Genomic DNA, 19,940 nt, shown 5'->3' with positions numbered 1-19,940 from the left:
AGAATCCTCTGGTGCAAAGCTAAGGAAAGGCAAAGCCCAGAGGAGCCCTTTACATCTGAAAATGCACACTTTTGTACATTATGTACATATCTTTGTGCATTAAGGCCTAAATGAGGGTACGACCCCCTCATCCTACAGTTATCACAGTGACTTTGCATGCAATGGAAAGATGAACCACAAAGGCTTTGCTCTTAGCAAAAGGAGTTAGTTTTGACTTCCTTGCTTAAGTAATAAGGAAACCTTGATGGAGCAAGATATGGCTGAAAGGTGTTTGATAGATTACTGCAGAGGAACTGGCAGAAAAGAAAGAGACTGTTGCATGTTTCATATTCAGACAATGAAGCTTTTACTTGCTGCTTGGTTCACAGATGGGGCATTGTCAAATTGCAGGAAAATGCCTGGCAGACTGTATCATTGACTATTTTAGGGAGGAAAAAAAATCAGAACACACTATTTATAGAAGCCACACAAATAAGTACTGAGTTCTTATCAGCCAAAGATAGCATTAGTTGTGATTTATCAAAGTAATCTTTATTTTATGGAAAATGGATAATAGGGTGTAATTTAATCCTCGGTGAATGTAATGTATATTTCAAAGGGTTCTTTTTTGTCAATAAAACCATTTGTTGTACTTGTTAAACTAATTAGTCTGGTTGCTGTTGCTTAGGACAGGATAAAAGATGCCCATTAATGAAAAAGGGGAGGAAAAGATGGGTTTGAAAGTTTGTGAAAAATTTTGTACTCATTGCAAGCCAGTTTTCTGATCAAAACAGATTTCGCCTCTCACTGCAAACGTGTGTTAACGGAGTTTATGGGGATTATACATTTTTAATTAAAAAATAAAGGATTAGCCCAAAAAATTAATCTAATCTGTGCTTCACCTGCTCCAGGCATCAGGGTCTCCTCCAACTTTTTTGGCTACCAATGCTGGCACAAGCTACCAACCCCAGAGCTGAGCGCCAGCAGGGAGGGTGATGTTCCTGGCTGCTTCTCCCTCCTCTCTGCATTTTTTCCACCATGTGCAAACACATTCCAGGAGTCACAGAGAAAGTGAAAAGGGAAGAAAATTGAGCTGTCTGGGTGCATCCTGTGCTGATCCCTGGCCAGCCATGCACCTTTTGCTGGGTGAGGGCAAGTTTTGCAGGGGCAGAGCATGGGGCTGAAACTCTGTTGAGTCTTGGCTCTGAGAGGGATCCTGGCAGCAGTGCCAGGCTGCAGAAGCAGGACATGAGATCATTCTTTGGATCTGCAGTTGACCTTGAAAGATCAGAAAGTCAGAAGTGGGTAAGAGTCAGAAGAGAGCATATATTTTGTTATAATTTTTTTTTGCTTTTTTTCCTTAGTATTTTGGTGCCCTTGTTTGTAGCCTGGCAGCCTCATGAACTTTTAATAGGAATGTATTTTCAGAGAATGATTCTTAAAAGGCTGGCTAAGCTCTCAAAGGTCTTTTCCCTAAAAAATGTCTCAGAAAATGCTCCTCAGAAGGACCAAGTTATGGGGAAATACTTAATGGTCTTTTCCTGACTGTCTGTAGCAGTTTTGCCTGATCAGCCCAGTGTCTTGATTCTCCTTGTACCCTCTGTTGTAGAAACTGTCCAAGTGAATTACTGCATCCAGTAATTTCTAATCATGAATTACTGCATCCAGTGGTTTCAAAATCTCCTGGACACAGAAGTGAGAAGCCTTGGTCACACATCCAGCTCCCAGGGCCCCACTGGAGAGATTGTAGAGCAGATCTGCCCTCTCCAGCCCTTCCCCACCTTGGTCTGAGGACACCTGCCTAGTTCAGCATAAGAGACTTGCTCCTGTACACAAAGGACAGGTTCTCTGCAGCCTCCATTACCTCTGTCCTGAGTGCAATTCACAGCCTGGGATAGGGCTGTCCATCTCCTTCTCAGCTGAAAAGAACAGGAAAACTACCAGATAAGCTACTTGATTTGTGTAGGTGAAATAAAACCTTCACTTCAGCAGCCGTTCAGTCAGAAATCTGAGTGTCAACCCAGATTGACACTTCCAACCCTTCTGCCTTTGGATCTGGTGGCCCTGCTGCCTCATACCTAAATGCTGTAAAACTTTATCCCTGTGAAGATCCATCCCCAGCTTTGGCTCAGAGAGAAACCTGTGCCTCAGGTCTGGTGCTCCAGTCTACCCCAGCAGAACAGACTGGATGTCTTCTCACAGCAGCCCTGCTAACACTGCAAGGCAGAGCTGAGGTACCCCCAGGTACCTCAGGGTTTCCAGGACACTGACCCAAGCAAATGCCAAGATCAGCTTGCCAGCACTTTGATGTAGAAAGGGCTCTGAATCTGAGGATGCTCTATCCTTGCTGTGCTCCCTTTGGTGTCAGTAATAATTTCTACTTGAACACACTCATGCACCATTTGGTTATTTTATAAAGTGCATTAATTTCTGTTGATCCCCTTCCCCAGGCCTTCTTGGCAGCAGTCAGGAATATCACAGTAGTGATAACAATGTGTCAGATTTCTAATTAAACATGATCAGTTTAGAAAGTTCTTTGAGTTTTATGTTTCTATATCCAGAATGGCAAAAGGACTGGAAACTGCCAAGCATATCCAGTGCTGCATCAAAAGCATCCTTGCCAAGAGAGTGAGGGAGTTGACTGTGCCCCTCTAATCTGCTCTTGTGAAATCCCACCTGGAGTGCTGTGTTCAGCTCTGGGGCCCCCAGCATAAGAACAACATGGACTTTTGGAAGGAGCACCTTTCCCCCTCTGATTGCTAAGGCAGAGCTCGGGAAGAGAGGTGATTTCCACACAGGGAAGTGCAGAATCTGTTCCAGTAATCCCTACTGGGCAGATGAAAATAGTGACCTTACTTTCAAGCTCACATTTTTATGTAAACACTGAATGAATGACCTGGCTTTTACTTCGGGGAATTGATATGAACTGAGAAAATTGCAGAAAGGTGAGATGTGGTTTTTTTTACTGGTATTTTTTCTGTCCTGCAGAGCCTGTGTTGTCTTTCATAAACAGGTGAGGAGGTGTCTGTGGTTGTGAACATGTTCTTCCTTTTTCTTCTTGGAAATCCACTCTCAATTAGTCTGGAACATTAGATAAACTGGTGCTAATGAAATAAAAGGTTTTATTAGGTTAGACAACGGTATGCAGTGACTTAGAGGACAAAGTCAAATATTTACTCAGGCTAACTTTAGGAAACAAAACAGCTAAAGAGATCACAAGTAAAACAGCTGAAAAAAATTGCATCTGTCAGGTAGATTTGTAAATTAATTAGGGGGTTAATGTTATGTGAAGAGCAGTTGATTTTTTTTTCTAACTTTCTATTGTAAGTCGTTGCAGTTACTGCCAAACACCCAAACTTTGGCTCAAATCTGCAAAACTCTTCAGCATATGATTAAGACCAAGTGACTTATGGGAATGTAAATATGTACCTAACTTGGAGTCCAACAGGTGCTTGAGGCCAAAAGACACCTCTTGTTGAGGACTCACACTGATGTCAGGAGCACAGGACTTGGTGCTCAGAGTGATGCTTTTCTGATCAGCTCAAGAAAATTGCCTCAGAAGAGATTAACTGTGCTGTGGAATTGCTTATCTCCCCCCACAGACACCACAGTGGTGACCAGTTTGGAGCCAGCTATCTGCAAACTGGAAACTGAGTTTGTTTGGGTTGGCATAGCTTTAAGTAACTAGAGATTCCAGCATGGCCTAAAATACCCTTAAATGCCACAATCCCAGCAGAAACAAAATAATTTGATGGGCACTTATCCAGCCAGGTACATACACACACTCCTGTCTGTATTTTTCTGGACAGAATGTGTAGGCTGCAACCTTTCCCAGATATTTTTGAGCAATATCCTCCTCAGCACATCCAGGATGTCATGAGACCTAAGCTCTGCAAGTGCCAGCCTGGAGCCCAGCTCATGAACAGCCTGCTGCTCCACGCTCCTCATTCAACATGTGCTCACCCTGACTGCAGCCACAGCAGCAGGAGTTTGTACAGCAAAATTGAGGCTGACACCCCCTAATTGCCTCTGTCTCCTCCCTCTGAAAAATGCAACAGCCAGTGCAAGCCCCAAACTCCTGAGCAGAGATGACTTTACATGATTTAGTAGGCATTAATTTCTCCCATCCCCTGATGTCATATTTTCTCACCAGGTAAGGAAGTACACGCTCCTGAGCAGCACCAGCAGTTCTGAGATTGATTTTACTGATTTTCTGGATGCAGAAATGCAGTGGATTTTAAATGCGCTGTTTGGGTACTGAGATTTACAGAAGCAGAAAGTTTTTCTCTTCCCACGTGCACTTACCCTGGATACGTTTTCTGTAGTCACCTCCTTGGTCCAGAAAAGTTGCTACAAGTGTTGCCTAAGTGGAAACCAGAATCAGCTCAGAGCTCTGTGGCAGGTGACTGAAATGGGTGCAGTGGCAGAAGGTGAAGCATGGGACAGTCTTATTTTTTTCACAGTTTGTTTTTCCATTGAGTTCCCAAAGCTGTAGAAGTTTCTACACACAATTCAGCACACAAGCAATCCTACTGCATGGAGATACTTAAAATTCAGCAGGTGAATTCAAAGGAAGGGGACATGTGCACACGCCTGTTCTCGTGACCTCCATCCCACAGGCACATGAGAGGCTGCATTTGTTTGAAGTTTGGTCTCTCAGCAGAGGTACAATCCTGAAATAACCTTTAAGACTCTACCATCCCACCTGAGTTTTTTCTGGCTGCAACTGAAGACAGAGAAATAACATTCTTCTGGTCAGGGGCTCAATCCGGCAAATGTACTTTAGAGGAAAACCCACAATCCAGCTCTCTCCATGGAGAAGACCACTGACAGTGAGATTTTAACAAACCAGTAGAAAAAAAAATGTTCCTTTCTGCATTTCAGTGTGTTAAAAAAATGAACAAAAATTTATACATGTATATTGGCCAGTGTTCACCCTTTGAGAGAATCTCCCATTAACCTCAGATTTAATAGATTAAAACTAATCTATTCACTACATTTTTTTATCCCCTCCTAAAAGGAAAAAGAGACAAATTTAATAATAAACTGTGTAACTTGGATATTGATGCTGCTTGGTGTTAAAAGAACACAGAACATGGAAATCCCCCAGCACACTTGTTTTCCATTTATCTGTTTTCTAAACCATACTTTTCAATACTCCACATATTTAAAGCACAATCTTCACAGTATGTCCTGATTTTTGCTATGCAAGTGGAAATACATGGAGTGCTGTGAATTTAGATCCACATTTTTATATGATGGCCTTTCTTTCTAATATCAAGACATAATACAGAACATTTGCAAATCCTTTATGATTCTCCTATATACACATTGTTATTTTAGACTCAAGCTGATAAATGCATTGCCTGTGGCTGATTCCTTGTGAAAAGTCTTAACTGCAGCAATGATCAAAAGCAGGTTTTGGTCCAAAAACCCTGATGGAGAAAGAAAGCAGGAGAAAACAATGCATGCAGTGTACACTTCAAATGCAACAGAGCAAGAGTTAGCCTAAATACTTTAATCAGAAGGTGGAAAGCAATTTGGTTTGGCAGTTTGTATCTCATTGGCTGTAGATCCCAGCTCCTGAGAACAGGAAACCCTAAAAACACAGGTCAGTAAAGAAGAGATTCCCTAGAATCAGAGGAAGTGTGAGGGACAGGAGCAAGGAAAGATACAGTTTGGAGACAGACATGACATGGAAAATGCTCACAAGAGGCTGAGATTACTTGAGGCAGAAATTAAGATACAAGTGGCCCAGAAAACATGACAGGAAGCTGCTCTAGACCTTGATGGCAGAGTGAAAGACAGAGGAAAGGCTGGCAAGCTCAGATAAAGGAGGTGGCTGCAGCCTGAGTGGGGGGGACAGGGACTGTGCAGAGGCTGCCAGGACACAGGGAAGGAGGGAAAGGTATTTCTGTGGGCAGCAGGGCACTCTCTTCCAGCGTTTCAGAGAGGTGGGGAGGGGGAGTGAGCGGCAAGATCAGAGGGTGCTCGCTGAGCAATGAAACAGAGAGGAGAAATTAACAGGGAGCCAGTGATCACTGTGGAGTGCAGGATCCTGCCATGTGCTAGAAATGGCAGGCAAGAATAAAGGCTTTTCAGGTTTCAGGTAATGACAGTTCAGACAGGCCCATCTATGTCAGAAACATCAGCACAGTGCATTGCAGATGTTCACATGCCAGGCACAAAGAAAACCCCCTTCATTTAGAAAACACCAGAGCCACGTTCACCTTTCCATAAGCCTCCAAGCCCCACAGCTGGCAGGATCCTTGTTCCCATTTGCAGTGCCACAGGCTGTATGATGCAGCCTGCAGGTGATGGACACAGGAGGGTCTGTGCCTGTCCCCTGTCCCTGTGCAGAAGATGGAGGGGCTCTGGAGAGCCTTGGAGGATGCTTGGGAGAGGCAATAGGGAGGCACTCGGCCAGTGGGACCCTTTCTGCTTTGGGCACCGGCACTACAAGTTTAGTGAGCTCTGTGGGAAGAGAAAGGGAAGTGAGAAGAACAGATGGAAATTGCCCTGCCTGAGCCCCAGCAACCCTGATGCCATTGTTTGCTGATGATGTGGAGAGGTTTGCTTGGAACAGGGGGACAAGCAAGGGAGAGGTTTGCAGAGCCTGTGGTGGAAACAGCAAAGCAGGAAATCTGGGTTTTTTCGTGGTTGTCACCACTGGTGGGGAAGTCCCTTAATCTCTGTGCTTCAGTTCCCCCACCCTGGGCGTTGCAAACACTCGGCTGGAGTCAGGAACAGGCTCCGCTCCTGGCGGGGAGGGAGGAGCCTGAACACACACACGTGTGAGGAATGGGCTCCTCTGCTGCGCTTGGCATCCAAAACCGCAGCTCTGAATAAGCAGATATTTTATTGCCCTGATGCTGGCAGTCTAATCCAGCCACAAGGTGCAGGAAAAAGGCAAGGAGGAGGCTCTGCCCGGTCCTCCTCATCCATCCCCTTGTGTCTGCTTGCAGCAGGAGATGAAGGAAATTTGCTTACCTGCCCCTCTTACCCTGCCTCTCCAGCAGTGTTGTAGATGGATGCCAGATCTCTGCCCTCATCTGAAACGCCATTTAGCAAAGATTATGAGGTAGTAAAGTGGTAAGAATAGTTGCATGCTTAAATACTAAATGAGGTCCTAAAGCCAGAACAAGCAGCCTAGCATCAAATTATTCAGAAGGTAGCTTGGGTCTAAAGCATGGATACGTGTCTATGGAGGACACTTCCAGGGTTATAAACACCTACAGAACCACAGTTTTGGCCCTGCCCAAGAATTCACCCAAAGTAATTGCAGCTTTAAGGTATTGCTTATATTTTTGCTGCTGTTCATGTTTATTTTCTTCATTTTCCACCTAGCCAGATGAAATTTTTCACTAAGAGCTGTGTCTGCTGTCTAAATAATTGTTTCTTGTATATTAGGGGCAGAACTGACTTTCTCCAGCCCCTTATACTGCTGGTTCATCCTGCAAAGACATTGTTAAGCTGGTCATGGGGAGTAGAGATGGGGAATGGGAGTAGAGATAGCACAGATATTTACCTTCACCTAGGTTGTCCTTATAAATACTTAAAATCTCTTGCCTAACTGAAGAGTTTTTTACATGATACACCCTTTTCCTATTTTCTTCTCTTCTGCCCTTATCTTTTCTGTATCAAAATCATCTGACTTTATCTTGCCACTCTGACTCCCTTCTTTTATTGCTAATGCAGTTTCCCTCTTTTACCTCCCTTCCCTTGTGAAGTCTCCTTGCCTTTGTGCCCTTTTCCAGGAGCATCATCTTCTAGCACAAATTGCAGATTGTATCTTTCAGCCTTCTCCCATCGTGGCTGATTTTAATCCTTAGTCCTAGTCACTTGTGACTAATTGGATTGCTTTCATAAAATCATAGGCATTTGCACTGGGAATTTACCCAGTGATAATCTAAATTTAAGTAGCTCCACTCCACAAGTCAGTTGTTACTATTTCAATCAGCTACTTTTCACTGTGAAAAATCAGGTTCAGGGTGGGTTTTCCTCTAACTTCTTTATTTTGAAGACCATTAGAACATACATTAAGGTGTATTCTCTAGAAAACGGGATTTCTTTTTTAGCCTTTTCCTTTGTTTTGTTTTTATTTTCTGTTTTTGTTTATTTGCTTCTTTTAACAGCCACAAAACGTAGAAGAGAAGGTTTTGATTTAATTTCCCCCTCCTCCAGGGGGAAGAAGGGGGAAATTAAATCCAGAAGTTGCTCAAGCCCTTTCTCCTTTTTCTATCTCTTGGCTCCTTGTCCCCAGAGCTGCCTGGGATTTCTTTACCACATGGCACTGTGCCAAGTAGTGCCTTCCCTAAGGCCTCAATAGCAAATCTCTGATTTCTCTAAGCACCATCTTTTTCCTGTGTTCTTTAGGCTGCACCTTCAGTGGCTTTTTCAGTGGCTTTTCTATCTCTTCTTCAGCACTGCTTTTACTTACAGTCATTTTAGAATATTGATGACCTTCTCAGGCTGGCTGTACTTGTTTTGGTGGGGATTTTTGTTTTGTTTTGGTTAATTGTTTCGTTTTTAATAGATAGACCCTACATCTCATACTGGTGGAAACAGCCATCCTGTAAGACCTTGGTGCACCCTTGGATCTGAGGCAGATGAGTTTGTGTTCTCCACACCTGAAAGAGAATACAGTAGAATAAAAAAAAAAAAAAAGCTATAGGGAAGGGCAATTAAAATGATGAGGAGAATGGAGCAAACTGCATATGAAGAGAAACTGAAAAGGCTGGATGGCCTTTTTGGAGAAGAGAAGGCAGAGGAAGGATATGACAGAAGCTTACAAAACATGAAGGGGACTGCAAGGGGAATAAAAGGCTCTTGTTCACCTCATCCATCAATAGCAGAAGTGTGGGCACTTAATTTGAATGAAACTGATTGAAATTGAAATTCGAATGAATTTGTAACAGAAAGTAGCAAGGAAAATTTTAAATCGCAAATAGAGAAATTTGGGAACTTGTTGCCACTGGAGGTTGTGAAGATGGACAGTACCATAAGATGCAAAGGGGCTGGAGAAAAAAGTCATGAACAATAGATCAATAAACAGATTGTAAAGAAAATAAGCCAGGATGTCCCCTGTAACCTCCCTAATCCTGTAATTGCTGTGTGGAGCATTACACGGACAGTGGGCCTTGAGGGGCACCAAGGCTTGTGTGCTGTGCCCAGAGAGCCAGGACACACAGACAGGGATCTGGTCTGGCATTCCCTGCGTGCTCCTGCCTTTCCTGTTTATTGCTAGACATCATTCAACAGCAGGAGTAGCCCCATGCAGAGAGAAGAAAGACGAGCAGCCTTTTGGGGAGGATGAATGCTCAGAGATGGCAGAGTTAACAGGAGTCAGCAAAATTTCAGAGGGCTCAGGTGAGACTGAGACCCTGGGATGCTCAGCAGGGGAAGGCAGAGGGAAGATGTGATGGAAATGGGTCTCCTTCTTCATCAAACTATCTTGTTAGGTAAAAAATGCAAGAAATGAAAACTGATTTGTAGTTTTGCCCTGCTGCAAGTCATTGTGGGTTGTAGTGATAACGAAAATAATCCAGAAAGGAAATATATGGCGCTCCTGCAACCTATTATGAAACAGACCTGCTTTATGTTAAGGAGAAAATTTGTTGCACACAAAAGGATACTGGTGATTAAAACCAGTTTCTGCTTTTACCCAGCCTTCCTCTATGGGCTGATGAGGGCTGCTCAATCTGTAATTTTTAAAAACAATATCTGTGCCCCCTGGTCTTTAACCTTGTCTGCCCAAAATGTGAGCAGTTACAGCCAGGGACCATCTCTTTGTATCTAGTACCTGAGAAAGATGATTTAATTTAGCATGAAATGCTATTCTATGAGTACTCTTGCCTTTGAATGGATGTGCTGTAATGTCAGAGAATATAAATCCAGTAAATACATCCACTGATGTTATAAGGTGGGAAAATCATTAGTGAGAAAGAGAAGCATTTTCCTGTTGTCCGTAATCAACCTCTGGGAATTAGAAACATTGAGGTTTTAAACACCATTGAGCACGTGCAAGGTGAATATCAGAAATTTGTCATGGTGAATAAACTTTGTTTATTCAAATATATGTCTTTTGCAAGACATAATATACTTCATGTTTAGAAAATCTCCAGCCTGTAATGGAGCTGGGACCTGGTGTGAAGGTGGACCTCTTACCACTCCCCTTCATGAAATCCTGGCCACCCTGCTTGGCCCTTCTCCCAGACAATTGTAAGCAGGAGGGGAGTCAGCTCAACTTTAGATCTGGTGCAGGATGGAAGATTTGCAACTCCAGTTTATTTGTAATACAGAGAATGTTAAAACATGCAAGCACATAATCAGTAACCAAAGGATAATCTTTTAAAAAACAGATTTTTTTTTTTTTGATGGAAACTTCTTCCCACTGTCAGCATTTCTGCATGATTTCTCTTTGCCTTTTGCTAGGGAGTAATTTCACAATCAGCTTCAGCTAGTTCGTTTTCCAGAAACCCAAACTGAAACTTAAAATAAAACTGTCTTATAAAAAGAACTCCAAAATATGCACAACATAGGGAAAAAAAGGAGAGAAAGATTTGCCTTGAACCCTGATAAAGAGGTGAAGTGTAATACTACCCTGCTCCCTATTTACCCAGTCCAACAGGCAGCTGTGTTTGGCCCAGCCAAGTGAAAACAGCAGCAAAATGCTCCTGTTTATATTGGGGCTCCTTTAAATCTGTTTTGGCTGCTGTTTGCTTAGCTCTAATTTATCAGAAAACAAGACACCAGGAAAGAGTGGTTCCAGTGGAAAACCTTGAGGCAGGCATTTTTGCAGGCATCAGTGGTGCTGAGCAAAGTTGTCCAAAAAAGCTGTCCAAGTCTCAGCCAGAGCCAGGCATTGCTGGTCTCCACACACGGAATCTGCAGGAATTTGGGAGGTTAAAGGCTGGACACAAGGCAGAGGTTGTAAAAGCAGGACACTTGACTCCTGGTTTGTGGCACACGCTTGTGTTAGCATCTTTCTCCCCTGCAGAAATCTTCCATCTGCCTGTGTTAATTAAGACCCATCAAGAGCCAGGCTGGCCCCAGCAACAAGTGCCCTCAACACTGACTCCTTCTGGAGCATTTCTATCATCTAAAGTTGATGGTGTTTTTTTAAATGCAATCCCAGCCCTCATACAACTGAGAAAAAAAATCTGACAAACAAACAAATAAATAATCCTCAATTCCTTTTTCCCTGCTATTCAACCTGTCAGAACATCAGCACTGGAGAAACTGGATACCTTTCATTTCAGCAAGGGGAGGGGAGGCACTTTTATCACCTTTTCACATCATGCCTGAGGATAAATATATAAAAAAAATGAAATGTTTCAAGTTGAGCAAATCCTCTGGATGTGGTTCAATTTGTCAGATTACATGAAGGTTTTCTGAGACTTTTGAAACATTTTCAGATTAAAGAATTTCTTGGAAACTGATGTCTTTCTCTCCTTTTACCCAAGGACTGTAAAATATAGCCTGAAATTCACTGTGGTTGGACAACAGAGAAAGAGATCCCCACCCCAGGATGTCATTATTGAGTGCACCCTCAGCAAGTTTGCAGATGACATCAAGCTGACTGGTAAAGTTGACACACTGAAGGATGGGATGCCATCCAGAGGGACCCAGACAACCTCAACCCCTGGGGGCCCTGGGGAACCTCATGAGGTTCCACAAGGCTAAGTGCAAGGTGCTGCACCTGGTTTGGAGCAACCTCCAGCATCTACAGAGGCTGGGGATGAACAGATCCAGAGCAGCTTTTCCCAGAAGGACTTGCGGTGCTGGCAGGGGAGAGGCTGGACACAGCCCAACCATGAGCACTCCCAGCCCAAAAAGCCAAAAGTGTCCTGGGCTGCATCCAAAGCAGTGTGGTCAGCAGGGTGAGGGAGGAGATTCTGCCTCTCTGCTCTCATGAGACCCCACCTGGAATGCTGCATCCAGCCCTGGGGTCCCCAGCACAGGAGGGACATGGACCTCTTGGAGTGAGTCCAGAGAAGGGCCATGAAGATGATTAGAGGGAGCACCTCTCCTGTGGGGAAGGCTGAGAGAATTGGGGTTGATTAGCCTGGAAAAAAGAAAGCTTTGGGGGGACTTAACTGAGACCTTTCAGTGCCTTGAGGGACCTTACAAGAAAGGAAGGGGACTTTTCACAAGAGCATTTAGTGACAGGACAAGGGGGAATGGTTTCAAACTGAAAGAGAGTAGGTTTAGAAATTAGGAGAAAAATTCTTCACAGTGAGGGTGCAACAGTTTGCTCAGTAAAATTCTGAGTCCTCCATCCCTGAAGGTGTTCAAGACCAGGTTGGATGGAACCTATGGCAGGGGGATTGGAATTAAATTATCTTTAAGGTGACTTCCAACCCAGTCCATTCTATGACTCTGTGACTCCTTTAACCTGCAGATTATAGGAGGCAGGACTGCATGTATTTGTTGGGGCAAAGTTGCTACCTAACCTTTGTACTTTCAGTCAGTCTGTTTTGTATCTGCAGTGTTAATTTTTGCTCAGAATAGTCACCCACAGCTGTGCACAGTATTGTGATTGCTACCTGCATAACCCCTGTGATTTCAGGTTATCTGAAGAACACCGTGCTATTGAGATACTGCTAAAATGCAAATATGCACTGTGGGAATGCCCAGAAAAGATGGTTTCCCGTCTGACTTCTATTTTTGCAAAGGAAGATAAACATTAAACATTGGAAAGAACAAAAACATGATGGGAGTTGAGAGCATGAGGCAACAGGAGAAGATAGAAAAGTTCTTTAGATGAAGGTTTTGCAAAACAACAAATACACTTGCCTTGAAAGCCACAGACATGGTTTTCACATGACAATAGCTCTCACACATGGGCCTTGGGCTCATTGTAATCTTACAAGGTATTTTTAGATGAGGGTGGCTATTGCTGCTATCAGTGTCTAACCTCAACTATCCCTTCGTGTGCCAGTTCCTTGCTTACCTCCCAAATCTCTTGCCTTGGCCTTCCACAGGAGTTCAGATTTCTGAGTCTTTTGTCTATGAGCAGATTTCTCCCAACTAGTTGGTGCAGTCTGTAAAGAAAGTCTGAGAGTTCAAAGCAAGGCTTAGATAGCACCAATACATACAAACCCAGAGGTAAAGGACAGAAAGTTGGAAGACCATTTAGAAGGCATAGCTATGAAAAGGTGAACAATTCCCTTTTTCTTTTTCTCTGCCCTTTTTGTATCATTCAGACAATGTGGACTTTTTCAAGATGTTTTACCCATAGCTTTTGTGAAGTTAAGTCTATCATTATCTTCAAATTGTTGAGAGCTTCAGGCATAAAAGGTTGTGGTCTCCTAAAAGCTACTTTGCAAAGCACTCTTGGTGCAACAAAACCATCATGTCATGAAAAAGACAAAAGGAATTCAAACCTGAGACAACTGCAATGCAACAATTCTGCACTTGGAAATAATTTCCAGCAATTAATTGATGTTCATGTACAGGGATGGGACTAGGGTCCAAAACAGGACCAGCAGACACAGCAGCTTGCTCAGTGGGGCTAAGGCCTTACCCAAAGTGGAGAGAGGAGAGGGGGCAATGTGGCAACATGAGGTCTAAGCAGACTTTCTGCAAGCCAGTTTTGAGAGCAGCCTGGAACATAAGTCCTTGCGTGGCTGGAGCCATTTCAACTATAAAAGTTGCCACCAAAGTGACATATGATTGACAGCTGATAACACCTTCAATCTTACACTGCCTGAATCATCCTCATTACAATTAGCACACCAAGAGCAGCTGGTAAATTAGGGGTCTAATTGCCTTAACATCCCAACAGTGAAGAAAGAGAAGAATGAAACTTCCAAATTAACCACAGTTTCCTGGAGGTGCCACTCCTTCTCATGGAGTGTGCACCTACAATCATGAATCAGCTACACCTTTTTGGTGTAGTCCAAACTTAAGTAGAGAAAATTGGTTTGGAGGCCATTGCCCAAAAAGTCAGAAAGCAGCAGTGATGAGCAGGGTCTGTGTCACACAGGGAGGGATGAGTCTGTGCAAGAAAGGGTACCAAGGCATGGAAATGAGGAGCTGTGTCTGCAGCAAGGGCATGCCTTCTTTTGACAACACTTACCAGTAGATCTCCTCTCCAGTGTTCTTTTCAAAGTTTATACAGTCTTCCCCAGCAATGTATGCAAGTGTCTTCCAGAGGACACTGGTGACAGGAATGTCACCACAGGCACAACAGGCTCAGTTTGATCCATAACCTCAAAGGCAGTTTATTTCAACTGCCCAGCATATACATTGCAGTGATGGATAAATTGGTGCCTGTTCTCCTTAGTGGGGATGGAGCCAGTGCCTAGGTCCAGCACTATGGATCAGAAAGACCCTTCAGAGGGAATCCAGTATCTTAAATATTGAACAGCTAATCAACCACAGGGCGTGCATCAGTCCTGCTCTTTGTTCCCTCTCTTTGTTCACCTCCTACTGTCAGGAATGTTGATGCATTTCCACACAACCACCCAGCTCTTTCAGGCCAGAAAAGTGACTGCTCTTCCCTTTGGGGCTCTGGAGAGCTGCTGCCAAGAGAAAGCAGAGATGTGTCTGGTGCTGTGGTGAGCTATGGAGACAAGGATAGCGTACCTCTCCTTTCTGAGAAAACTGGGGCATCACATTCCCTCTTGAATCTCAGAGCTTTCTGATACCCTTCTTGATTTCCATAATATTTCAAAATGTTTGAGGGGTGTTGGGGATAGCTTAGAATGGGTACATTTTTGTACTCTTCCTTAGGTAAGTGTCACTACATGAGAAACAGGATCTCTGGGCTGCACATGTCTGTCAATTCTCGCCTCTTTATCATGCTCAAATTTATTTCTATGCCAATATTTTCCACTCAGTGAAAGAGCTGTTTGGAATTTTACTCTAATACATTCTCAGGCAACAAACATATCTACTCTCTGCCTTCAATTTACAAGACTAAACAAGCTGACAGCTTTCTCTGTCCATTCATAGAAAAGGTCTCTTTTCCCTCAAGCATCCCACATTGTGAGAACTCTGCTTGGAGAAGCCAAGGAATCCCTATGATGTGCATAGAAAAGTACCAGGCATGAAACATTTCTGAAAAATACTGTGGTTTAAGGCATCCCATAATCAGCATTTTTTATTTTCCTTCTTAACACATTGAGGTTACCTATTAAAATTGATATATGTTCTAAAAAAACCAATTCAAATTCTTAAATTGAAATTTCAATAAATGGAAAATCCATAAAATAATTGTAACATTTTTTTTAAATCTAAGTCTTTTCAGTAGAATTTTAATAAAACACACAACCTTATGTTGCAAGTCAAAATAGCATTAGTAGTTTCAATGATGCTTTAAATTAAGCTGATTTATACATGTGTTATTTAATATCTCTAAGCAATATTTGCCTCATTTCATATAGATTTCAGGTTGCTTTTGGCAGTTTATATATAGTAGCTAACTCCCTAACACATTTGTGAATGTGATTAATTTATTTTTAGTTGTTTATGGCAAGTTAATACGTTTCTGTAAGTAGCAATGATGGTAAAATTCTCCCAAAGCATGGCAGTTACAGATGCAAGCATTATAAAGACTAAATAGTGTGTATCATCTTATAAATTTGTCCTTGAGATAATACAAAATGAGGCACAGTCAGTTAAGATATTAATCCTGTATGTTTAAAGTCCCTGACAATGAAACTATTTTATGAAATAGCTTTTAAGGCAGTTATAAGAGCGGTTCTCTCCCCATTAACACCCACACACACATTAAGCAAGCCTCCATTTCACTCTGATAATTTTAGAACTGGATAGCTTTGTTATGAAGCTGAGAAAGCAACAAACTCTGCGTTTCTTTTGTGCTGCCTGCAAAATGGGGGAGATGATCTCCAAAAGCTGGTGTCCCTTACACAAAACCAAGCCATGGACGGCAGGGCTTGCACCCAGGTGATGCCCCTGTGCCTCCTGGGGAGCTGCTGTCATTTTATGGGGGACCATCCCTGCTGGGACCCCGAGGTAACATTTTGCAAACCTTTAATGTCACAAAAATCATCTCCTCGTGACAGAGGGGGGACTGGGCACGAAACTGCTTGTCAAAAGCTGTATCACTTCTGCCCATTCCAGTTCATATAGGTATGTATCACATAGAGCCATACATATGTAGATATATAGATCTATAGATGCACAGTCACATCTGCTTTAGAATGGAGCTCCAGTGAGGCACTTAAACACGAAGTGATGGTCTGAAGAGGTACAAAAAGGCTGTGGGGAGAGGCAGACCTCAGGCAGCCCTCGGCAGGATGTGGCTACAGCAGGTACTGCCAGTGCTTTGCCTGTTTTCTCAGCCTTGCCGACTCCTACCCAGCTGCTGTGCTGCCCCCGCGGATCCCCCGTCCATGGCTCTAGGGCTGGGACACTGTAGGTACGGCTTAGGCGAGCACCTAATGCCCAGCGGAGCTGGAGCAGGAGCTGGATCTTCAGACTGACCTCCCTCTGCCCCTCTCCCCGCTCCCTCTCTCCTCTCCCCCTTCTCCTTTGCTCTCACAGCTCATTAACTCGCTGATTTCAAGCTTGGTCCCAGCAGATTCTCACGGAGGCAGAGCAGCAGCTGAGCTGCACAGACAATTTCTGTGTTATTATCTAAAAGGAATTGCGGCTGATCGATTGACAGGAGGGCAAACTAAGAGACCACAAATTCTCCCCTCTTTTCTCTTCCTTCCCTCCCTCCCCCGCCCCTTTTTTGGGCAGTAAGAGGGAAATAGCTTGTGCTACTCAACGAGGATGAGGCACCAACACGGGTAGTGAAAATATGCATAATTCTGTGATACACGATGAAAAGCTTAGGCACAGAAGCACTCGGGCTGAGGGGAAAAGCCTGGCTCGTAGCTCACGGGCGTTCAGAGGAGATCCTCAGCGGCTGCGGTTGGTGCTGCCCGCTCTCATTGCCTTGCGGATGAAGCAAGTGCTGCTGTGGCAGGAGGCAGACGGGACGGGTGGTGCCAGAGCAGCGTGGCTGTGAGCTCTGTGCCCCTGCATTGCTGTCAGACCCCCTGGCACCCCTCTGTTCATTTCCTGGCCGTGACACGGAGGGCTAGCTGGAGAAACTATCCTGCATCCACACCTGCGTCCATCTCAGAGTTTGTAGTGACAAAGGCAGCAGTATAACCTCTTCGGAGAAATACCACCATCAATGCTAGAGCTGCTGGGTACACAGAGCAGCTGTGGGATTTTTTCAGTTAATGGTTCAGGTGCTCCTGAGGCCCCATGTTAACCCCATTTTTCACTATGTCAGGACATGATTCCACTGTCAGGAGAAACTCCAACATAACCACAGCACTGAGGAGAGGTCACCTCTCTAGAGCATTAGCTGCCACAAAAGCTGTCCCAGAAGAGCCACTGGTTACCACTGGTTCTGCTGCTTTTTGTGCTGGTGTCAGCCAAATCTCTACAGGAAGAGCACAGAGGGGAGTAATTTTGCTTCACCAGAGGTTGGAAGGTGAGCACAGAACAGCAGGGTGGGAATCAGGTGTGGAAACTCAGCAGAGCAAATAAATTAGTGTCCTGTCGCCAGCAGGAAAAGTGTTCCCATGCTGCTTACAGAGCCAACAGAGAAAATGGGTATTTCTGGGCCACTGCCCTGTGCAGGGAGGGATGGAGGGCAGCCAGCTCAGAAGGAAACCCTGCAGAGCCAGCGGCTGCCTCTGAGCAGAGGAAGTTCCTATCACGGTGAGCCTTGCTCTGCCCTCTTGGGCATAATTATTTACACTCTTCATTTCCTAATGTTTGCTTTGGAGTAACAGATAGATGCACCACAAGATATTTATTTGTGTTTTGCCTTGGTGCAAGTACTATTACCCTGTGTTCTCTGTGTTGAAATGTAACAGGGACACCACCTGCTTGCTGAAGGTGCTTTACTCTCCCAGTGCACAAAAGAGAAAAAAAGCCAGATTTTCTTTCTGCAGTCTTACACACAGGAGGATGAGCAAAACCTCACCCAAGTAGGGTTGCACTTCAGCAACTCTTAAGCACATCTGCTTCACAGCAGCATGTGCTTAAATGATTTGCTAAATCAGGACCTTCAAATGGAGCCAAAGGCATTTCAGGAAAAAGGTCCCAGGGCCAGCAATCAGACAGGGACTAGCCAGGTCCAAATTTTTTATGTTAATTATAGGAAGGTATTTTATCTACTAGTGCATTCTTTCAAGTCATACATATAACTCTTCCAACAAATAATCCACAAGGTCAAAAAAGCATTTTGCAAAGCTTCCAAGATGCAAAGACACAATAAGAGGAAATAATTATTTTTTCCATGAAATGGCAAAAACAGAAAGAAGGGTGCCACTTCTCTGGAAATCACATTGGTTCTCCTGCTCCTCTGAGGCTCTTCTAGGAAACAGGACTGGGTTCCTTCGGTTCCCTTTGAAGAGGACAATGTCACTGAATTTCAAGCCATTCATTTGCAGAGAGCAAAGACAAATATTTTCCTGAACTTTGACTACCTGAATCAGGGAAAAAATGTTTATAAACAGACACTGATGTTATTGATGACATACTTGGCTGAAATCACAAAGGCTTATCAGTATTCAGGGGCTTCTGAAGTAGGGTTTGTAAATGTCTAACATGTGTGTAAGTGAGCTATTTCCTGTAAATCAATGTACCTTGCTTTAGACTTCAGCTTAATAGCAAACATACTCTCCAAAACAAATGACACAATCATTGCTTTATCTCTGTATGAACTCTGTCCTATACCATTCAGTTCTTTTGTCTTTTCCTTTCAGCAGAAAATTTGTACTCGTCATAAGCTTCAATTAAGGTAAATGAATGCTATAAATCTGGAATCCCCGAATGCATAATCAGCAAACAAAAGCTGGTTTCTTGGATGTTTTTATTAAGAGGATGTACCTTAATGAATAGATAGCAACAAATGCTAGAGATGACAACAGCATGGCAAAGTGGGGAACTTGCTTATATGGTTTTAAGAGTGCTTATTCTGATAATTTAGGAGACCAGAAGAATAACATGGAGCAAACAAACTAGTTCAGAGATCAGGGTAAGAAAACAACCCTATTTCTTCTTGTCCTTCAGACTACAGAAGAGAGATGGGTAGAGGTCTCTGTATTCTGGATTTCTGCTACTAGCAACATTTTCATGGCCAGCCGCCCCCTGCCAAGTGATGTAAACAAACAATATCCTGACCTTGTTGGAGCCCAGCCAGTTTATCAGACCTTCATGTGCCCTTGTCTATTTTTCAGACCTGCCATGTGGAAAGCACACTGTTGGCCAAGCAGCAGAAGCTGATTGAACTGGCTCTCACACCACTGGTGAGTCTGGTCCACAGCTCCAGTACCAGCATCTAACACACATAATTTGTCCTACAGAGCTTCTGCAGTACACCTGTTGTGTCATTTCTCAGCACAAAGACGGCAGAAGGCAGTTTGTCTGTCTCTTTCATGGCTCACAGGGTGCCCAGCAGAATCACCATAAAGTGGGAACCTTCAATGCCGTGAGCTTCCCCTGTTCTATGAACTGAGGTAAGTGAGCAGCCCAGGCTTGCTCTCCCATGGGCACTGGCACATCACAGGGTCCCTCGGAAGGGTGACCCTTGGGCCCTGCTCACTGTCACGTGCACCAGGAGGGGTAGGTAAATATGTGATGTGGTGCTCTTTGGACAAGGGCTGTTTGCCAACCTTTAGAAGAGATTGAGGCTCTTGTTTCACAACTGAAGGGGGGAAAGTGAAAACATTTTGGAGTTGGGCCTGTCTGAGTACACACCTCTCTCTGTCTAAATGGGATGTCTAAATTGCTAAGTCTTCAGTGGTGTTTTCATCAGTAACGTAGCATTACACAGAAACCTCTTAGAGCAAAAGATAAAAAAACTCACCCCAACAAGCAGTCAGGGCTTAAGATCACTTTGAGATTTATGAATTTGAAATTACCTTCTCAAATTCAAAATAGTTGCCCAGAGAGAGGGAGGAGATAGCCTGGACCATCTC

Source organism: Agelaius phoeniceus, chromosome 2 (genome assembly GCF_051311805.1).
Source record: "Agelaius phoeniceus isolate bAgePho1 chromosome 2, bAgePho1.hap1, whole genome shotgun sequence".
In the NCBI taxonomy this organism is placed as follows: Eukaryota; Metazoa; Chordata; class Aves; order Passeriformes; family Icteridae; genus Agelaius; species Agelaius phoeniceus.
This window is presented reverse-complemented; position numbering follows the sequence as displayed.